Genomic DNA, 8468 nt, shown 5'->3' with positions numbered 1-8468 from the left:
AATCAAACGTTAATTGAGCACCACATTGTACAATATAACATACTCCTAATAGAAGACCAGACAATTAACCAGACCAAGCATGCTTGACAACTTGGAAAATTGCATCCTGAAGAATTGAACATCACATTTGCAGAATTGAACCAAATAGTTAACTAAACACCACATTGCACGACATATAGAACATATACACTAGAGCAGAAGATTGCATGGTAAAAGTAGATAACACAATTCACTGGAATTTGTTAAGGAAAGGCAGTAGCTAGCAAACTAAACATGGGTCCTTATAGTGAGCTAATAAGACAAGCTAATCCTCATTGTCAAAGATATCAATGACGATTGGCTCCTTGGACATGGAAGAGGGCGAGGCCTCCACATCGTGGTGCCCTCGTCATAGTGGTGAGTTGCCTAAGCCGCTCCGGGCACCAACCTACTGGCTCTCTAGATGAGGTAAGCATGTGCACGCTGAGAAAACACCTCGTAGTCTTCGTCGAAGGCACCGACGGTGGCCTCGAAAAAACGCCACGAACAGTTGTTTAAAGCAGCCAACCGCGTCGCGGCGTCGGCGCACGAGGCGACGATGGTGGCCTCGATGGCGAGGTGCTCCTCCAAGATATGGGGGTTGGCACGAATGGCAGCCATCGCGACCTCATCCGCGCGCGCGACCGCGATTTGCTTCTCCGCTGCCAAATGCTCCTCGATATCCTGGCTATAGTGCATGCACCATGGATTAGGGTGGCGCTTATTTGGTGGAGGGGTCAGTGATTTGGGTGGAAGGTGTCGCGCTCGCGCCGGCGGTCGGGGCATGTGGGATGTGGAAGGAGGAGGGGTATGGGAGTCGGGTGTGGATTACCTGCCTGGATAGGCGAGGCCGAGCAGCATGAAGGAGGTTCGCCGGCGAGGAGGTTGTGCTACAAGCAAGGAGTGAAGGTTTGAACTTAGAAAGGAAGGCAAAAACAGGGGAAATGTAGCTTTTGGTAAGCGGGAGGGGGCGGGGAGGTAGATATTTCCACGGAAGCCGAAAGTTTGGAATCGCTTCAGCAAAAAAACTGGCGCGCAAAGTTTCATCAGACACGATCCCTTATTCAGAGTGGGCTATGGACTGTAGCCGTCGCACCTTCTTGCGTAAGCCATATGCGTACTATAATCCGACGGCGCTCCAAGATATTTTGTGCTGCATCTCACACGGTTGGTGATAATAAATTGTGTGAGATCTACTTGATTTTTCGTCTTGATTTGAATTACATAATGGGGTTACAGTGGCAATGGACGGTGTTTGAATTGCTAGACCGTTTATCTGCAGTGAACATGCAACTATATGTGTGTCGTAAAAAAATTGGAATTATTCAGGGTTTGTTTGGAAATTTTATACATTAAATTGGTTTTCTAGCCATTTCAGGTGCACAATTCAAAATTAAAGCACATGCACATGCTCCTGTGCACCAACATGGTTTGTAAAATCATATATGTGTCCATGGGTTTATGCTTATGTCCCATGCAAGAAATGGGGATGAATTTCGAACACCACGACACTGTGGCTCTCCGGCAAATGTTGAGGTACTTGCTTTTGTAATTCTAGTAAATCCAAAACACGTCTGAAATTCATGAACCTTGGCATGCTATCATGGAATGGCATCAACATGCTGGGGTAAGAAATATTGTCCCATTTGGGGCAGGTTGTGGTATAAGCTTCTCACAAACCAGAGCTTCTCACAAGAAAGCCTCATGGTTCCATTAGGGAAACGTGTCACCTTTGTGGACAAAACAATATTCGTCGCCTCTTCTTCCTTTCAATTTTTTTCCTAGTGTCAACATAGAACAACAGGAGTGTCGTGTTAAATTTTGGATTTTTTTTGGGGACCGTTTGGACATTTTTATACGTTAATTGAGTTTTCTAGGCATTTATGTGCATAATTCAAAATTGAATTACATGCACATGCTCCGTCCATAAAAACGGGTTGCAAAATCAAATGTTTGTCCTTCGTTGCAAGATTAGGTCACATGCAAGAAATGAGAATGAATGTCAAACACCTTGACACTGTCGCTCGGACGCTAACATTGAGATACATGGTTTTAAAATTCTAGTAAATCGAGAACTCGTCTGAAATTCATGAAACTTGACATGATATGATGGAACGCCAGCGACATGCCATGGTAAAAATATCGTCCCATCTGGGGAAGGTGTGGGTATAAGCTTCTCGCAAACCAGAGCTTCTCTCACAACAAGCCTGATGGTTTCGGTAGGGTACGTGCCACCTTAGGGGATGAAATGATATTTGTTGCCTCTTCTTACTTTCAAAATGTTTCTCTTGTCAACATAGAACAACACGAGTGTTGTGTCAATTTTTGGGATTTTTCGGGGTTCGCTTGGACATTTTTATGCATTAACTGAGTTTTCTATGCATTCATGTGCATAATTCAAATTTGAACTACAGACACATGCTCTAATGCATATAAATTAGTTGAAAATTCAAATTTCTGCCCTTGGTTGCATGCTTAGGTCCCATGCAAGAAATGGGAATGAATGTCAAACACCCTGCCACCATCACTCAGCCGCAGACATTCACTACAAAAAATACACTTCCGTGATGATACGTGTTTGTCACAGTAGGTCACGTTTTTTGTCATGCATGTACATCCATGACGATTTTATGACAGAATCAAGATAGTCATACCTATGTTGTCATAGAAGTGTTCCATGACATTACCAAAATTATCATCACGGAAGTGTCCACTTCAATGACGATAAATCACGTGTCATAGAAGTGCTTTCGTCAAGGGTGACCGACACATGGCATCCACCGTAACGGGTCGCCGTTAAGCTATCGGGTTTCGATTTGGATCCGATAACCCGTTAACAGCCCAGACCAATGGGGATTTTCCATGTGTAAAATTCGCATTGGCTGGAGGAACCACGTGTCGACTCACCATTGGGACAGATGTCATCCACTCATTGGACAGAAGGCTCCTATGATAGATCGACACATGGCACGGCCCAATAGTGGCCCATTCCGGTGAAAAAGGCCGGCCCTGTAAGAATTAGCAGGCCGGCCCATATAAGGCCTACTTGTGTCATGTCCATTTAAGCCCACAACCCATACGAGATGTGCCAATTCGGCCCGTCAACGGCCCGTTAACGATTTGACACCATTGCACCCATCGTCAGTTCGAGCCCGTTAACAGCCCGCTATATATTTGGGCTCAATATCGGCCCGATGTGGTTTCGGCCTGTTAACGTCCCATTCAAGGGATGGGCCAATTTTCAAGATGTGCATCTTTCGGCCTTTTAGCAACCCATTTAAGTGTTGGGCCAATTTCCGGCCCGGTGTGTCTTTCAACCTGTTGATGGCCCATAAATGAGTTGGGCCATTTGCAATTGGACTTGAGTTTTGGCCTTTTAATGGCCCATGCTCTTCATGGTCCAATACCAGCCCAGTTTCTCTTTCGGTCTGCTAAAGGCCCACAACACAGTTGGCCCATTTACAGTATGACCTGACTTTCGGCCTCTTCGCGGCCCATGCTCTTCATGGTCCCGTACGAGCCCGCTGTCTCTTTCGGCCTGCTAAAGGCCCACAGTATAGTTGGGCCACATGTAGCCCGACCTAGTATCGGCCTATTAACGGCCCGTGAAATCAAATGGGCCCGCCTGTTGCCTGCTTCGATGTCGGCCTGTTAACGACCCGGGAGGTAAGAGGGCCGACCATTAACTTCGGCCTGGTAACAACCCATTAACTTAATGGGCCCATTATCTTAATGGGCCCATTAACTTAATGGGCCCACTAAAGTTCATACATGTCTTTAGGCCCAATTAGATAATTTTAGCCCATTACGACGAGCAATTATGCACAGGACCAAAACCGATCAAGCAAAGGTACGACATACAGGGAAAAATGTTGCACATCCAGCATATATTACAGGAAATTACATCCACTAGGCAATCAAAGATTGATGCCAGTGCAAATAAATGAACAGAACCCAACGATCTACAATGTCACAATATGCAACCTCAGCGCGGATGACGCCCATAAGCATGTGGGCAAGTTCTTGCTGCTTTGCTACACTGTCTCTGAAAACATTGATCAGTTGTTGTTGCGCATGAATGTGCACCTCTGATTCCTCCACCATTTCCATCATTGCTTCAGCCATTAATTGGTTCACAAACATACATTTTTCCATTGCATTTGAGACAAAGGAAACCGAACAGATTCAGATGGAGATTTTGGTAGGCTTGTATTATTGATAGTGGAGAGTGTCTCGACCTCTACATCATAACATAAATTAGGAGGGGAACCAAACAGATTAATCAAGAGTTATTGCCATATTACCTGGCCTAGATTTATTGGAAAGAAACAATGGGGTTGCCTTGCTATTTTCAGAGTTTGTCTTCTTATCTTCAGCAGCCTGCACCAAATTAACACACTAGCATTGCTATCATTGGCCAGGTCAGATAATAGGAAAGCAACATTGACACAACGAACATGGGCAAACAGACCACACCAGCCTACACCAAATTAACACAATATGGCACAGCTATCATCAGCCAGGTAAGGTAATACGAAAGCAACATTGACACAATGAATGGATGGGCAACCAGAACAGCACAACAATTCAGTAATGTGCATGATATGAGATAGTGCACTCATGCAGCTCAGTATGCAAAACTACCAGGCTGTTTTCCTTACCAAAATCAACATTGTCGCCTTTAAAATTTTGCTACAACTAATTTTAGATCGGATAATGGTTGGATTCACGCCGATTAACAAAATACATGCTGATGTAAAAATATAGTGATATACAACAGGTACTTACATCAGCATTGGAGCACAGAGAATTCCCGCAAGATACTTTCCTCGAATACGATCCCAATGGAGGAAGTCTTCTATCGTTTAACCTTATTTTCTAAAAGAGAGATGGGTAAGAAACATGTAGAAAATATGATCAGAATGCCATAAAATTTCATGATGCGAGGATACGCACACGCTTCATAGAATGGAGTTGACATATTTTTGCTGGACTGGGGCGGACTAGTTCTTTGGCCACTGGAATCCGCTTATTATAAGTGGGAGTTGGGTTTCTCTATGCTGGGGCAGTATCTATGAAAACTGGAGTTGGTTTATTATCTCTTGGCGTTTGGATCTTTTGCAAAGACCTGGTTTGTAACCCTTCAGATTCTAACATAGCCGTCTTCCCCTTGCATGCCTTATATAGAAGAATGGTGCTTCAATTATAAAACATGCTACAACAGAGATGGAATAGGTACTGAAGAATAGAAAGGCATGACATATTGACATGTATTCCCTCCATCCGGAAATAAATGGATGGGTCTAGGCGTATTTTAGTTCTAGATACATCCAGTTTTATCCATTTCTGTGACATGTAATCCGGACGGAGGGAATATGATGTAAGAGCTAGGGATACGACAGGACAACAGTGTAAAAAACACTACTTGAATGTAAAACTGTATGCTAGCGGAATACATACAGAAAAACACTAAGGAAACATATGCGTGTATGATTGGGAAACTAGGATGGCATTGCAAGAGACCACTAGAACATCACTTCAATGTAAAAGAAAGAACATGGTATGGTAGACAGATGAAGTACATACTGATGAATAACAATGCATAAGATATTGAGAAGCATGATGTCCAAACTAAGCAGATGGCATTGCGATAGAGTAGAATGACAGTACTTGAATTTGAAAACATGTTATCATGAATGGAATAGGTACTGAAAAACAGGAAGGCATGCCATATTTACATGCATGATCAGCAGGCTAAGCACAAGGCATTGCAACAGAGTAGATGCACTCCAGGACATTATATGCATGTGGTACCCATATCAAGGGCCAAGTTAGAGAAAGGACCTTGTGGGGTGAATAGGATTCATCATCTTTCTGCAAGTATTGTGAAGAACTGCCTTTACATGTTCCATCATATTGGGTACCATTGACGTCAAGTTTGTTGGCCATTACATTGCTCCATGAGGTTCTTGTGGATAAATTTGTGTGTGCAATTATATCTGACATGCATGGAAGACAACTAGTAGTATATTTATGTAATGAGTGCCTATAGGAGACGACACAAATAGTAGGACTGGGGTTAACTAGCAGCAACAGGTCTCAAAAACTAAAGGGAGAACACAGATGAAAGCTACAGAATATGTATCGTTTGTACTCGAGATTAACTAGATGGCACACAAAAGTATTAAAGAACAACATAAGTTATACTAGAAGTGGAATAATACTATAATCACTAGCCTGTGGGATAGCATTGGCCGATGGATGGTAACTATGGAACAGCGTTACCTAAAGAACAAGTCTCTTAGCTGAACTATGGAACATCGTTAACTCCCAAACAAGACCCGTAAGAGACTGATGTCTACTACGCAACCTTCTTCTTGTATACGTTGTTGGGCCTCCAAGTTCAGAGGTTTGTAGGATAGTAGCAAATTTCCCTCAAGTGGATGACCTAAGGTTTATCAATCCGTGGGAGGCGTAGGTTGAAGATGGTCTCTCTCAAGCAACACTGCAACCAAATAACAAAGAGTCTCTTGTGTCCCCAACACACCCAATACAATGGTAAATTGTATAGGTGCACTAGTTCGGCGAAGAGATGGTGATACAAGTGCAATATGGATGGTAGATATGGGTTTTTGTAATCTTAAAATATAAAAACAGCAAGGTAACTAACGATAAAAGTGAGCACAAATGGTATTGCAATGCTAGGAAACAAGGCCCAGGGTTCATACTTTCACTAGTGCAAGTTCTCTCAACAATAATAACATAATTGGATCATATAACTATCCCTCAACATGCAACAAAGAGTCACTCCAAAGTCACTAATAGCGGAGAACAAATGAAGAGATTATTGTAGGGTACGAAACCACCTCAAAGTTATTCTTTCGGATTGATCTATTCAAGAGTTCGTACTAGAATAACACCTTAAGACACAAATCAACCAAAACCCTAGTGTCACCTAGATACTCCAATGTCACCTCAAGTATCCGCGGGTATGATTATACGATATGCATCACACAATCTCATATTCATGTATTCAAACCAACACAAAGTACTTCAAAGAGTGCCCCAAAGTTTCTACCGGAGAGCCAAGACGAAAACATGTGCCAACCCCTATGCATAAGTTCACGAGGTCATGGAACTTGCAAGTTGATCACCAAAACATACATCAAGTGGATCATGTGATATCCCATTGTCACCACAGATAAGCACATGCAAGACATACATCAAGTGTTCTCAAATCCTTAAAGACTTAGTCCGATAAGATAACTACAAAGGGAAAACTTAATTCATCATAAGAGAGTAGAGGGGGAGAAACATCATAAGATCCAACTATAATAGCAAAGCTCGCGATACATCAAGATCATAGCACCTCAAGAACACGAGAGAGAGAGAGAGAGAGATCAAACACATAGCTACTGGTACATACCCTTGGCCCCGAGTGTGAACTACTCCCTCCTCGTCATGGAGAGCGCCGGGATGATGAAGATGGCCATCGGAGAGGGATTGCCCCCTCTGGCAGGGTGCCGGAATGGGTCTAGATTGGTTTTCGGTGGCTACAGAGGCTTCTGGCGGTGGAACTCCCGATCTATTCTGTTCCCCGATGTTTTTAGGGTATATGGACATATATAGGCGAAAGAAGTTAGTTAGGGGAGCCACGAGGGGCCCACGAGGGTGGGGGGCGCGCCCAGGGGGTAGGGCGCGCCTCCCTGCCTCGTGGCTTCCTCGAATCTTCCCTGGCGTCTATTCCAAGTCTCCTAGATTGCTTCCATTCCAAAAATAACTCTCCCGATGGTTTCATTCCGTTTGGACTCCGTTTGATATTCCTTTTCTTCGAAACATTGAAATAGGCAAGAAAACATCAATTTGGGCTGGGCCTCCGGTTAATAGGTTAGTCCCAAAAATAATATAAAAGTGTTTAATAAAGCCCATAAACATCCAAAACAGATAATATAATAGCATGAATACTTCATAAATTATAGATACGTTGGAGACGTATCAGCATACCCAAGCTTAATTCTTGCTCGTCCTCGAGTAGGTAAATGATAAAATAAATAATTTATGAAGTGTGAATGCTAGCAGGTGCACAAGTTTGATCAATGATAATTTAAATCACCTTTTCTAGCATCATTATATATCATAACAGTAGCTCAACTCATAAGACTTTTCATGATCAAGTAACAAACTATTCACATGTTAAAATATAGATCATAAACTTTCTTGAAGACTAACAAACCGTGTTATTAGCCATCAAACAATTACAATTCATCTTATTTTCAGGAAGGGTCTATGTCAGAGCTTTGATTCAGCAACCTTCACATATTCAACTATCATTTAGTCTTTCACAATTGCTAACACTCACGTCATATTTATGGGTTCAAAGTTTTAATCGGACACAGAGAAAGATAGGGGCTTATAGATTCGCCTCCCAACCTTTTACCTCAAGGGTAATG

Source organism: Triticum urartu, chromosome 4A (assembly GCF_056163025.1).
Source record: "Triticum urartu cultivar PI428250 chromosome 4A, HENAU_Tu73, whole genome shotgun sequence".
NCBI lineage: Eukaryota > Viridiplantae > Streptophyta > Magnoliopsida > Poales > Poaceae > Triticum > Triticum urartu.
This window is presented reverse-complemented; position numbering follows the sequence as displayed.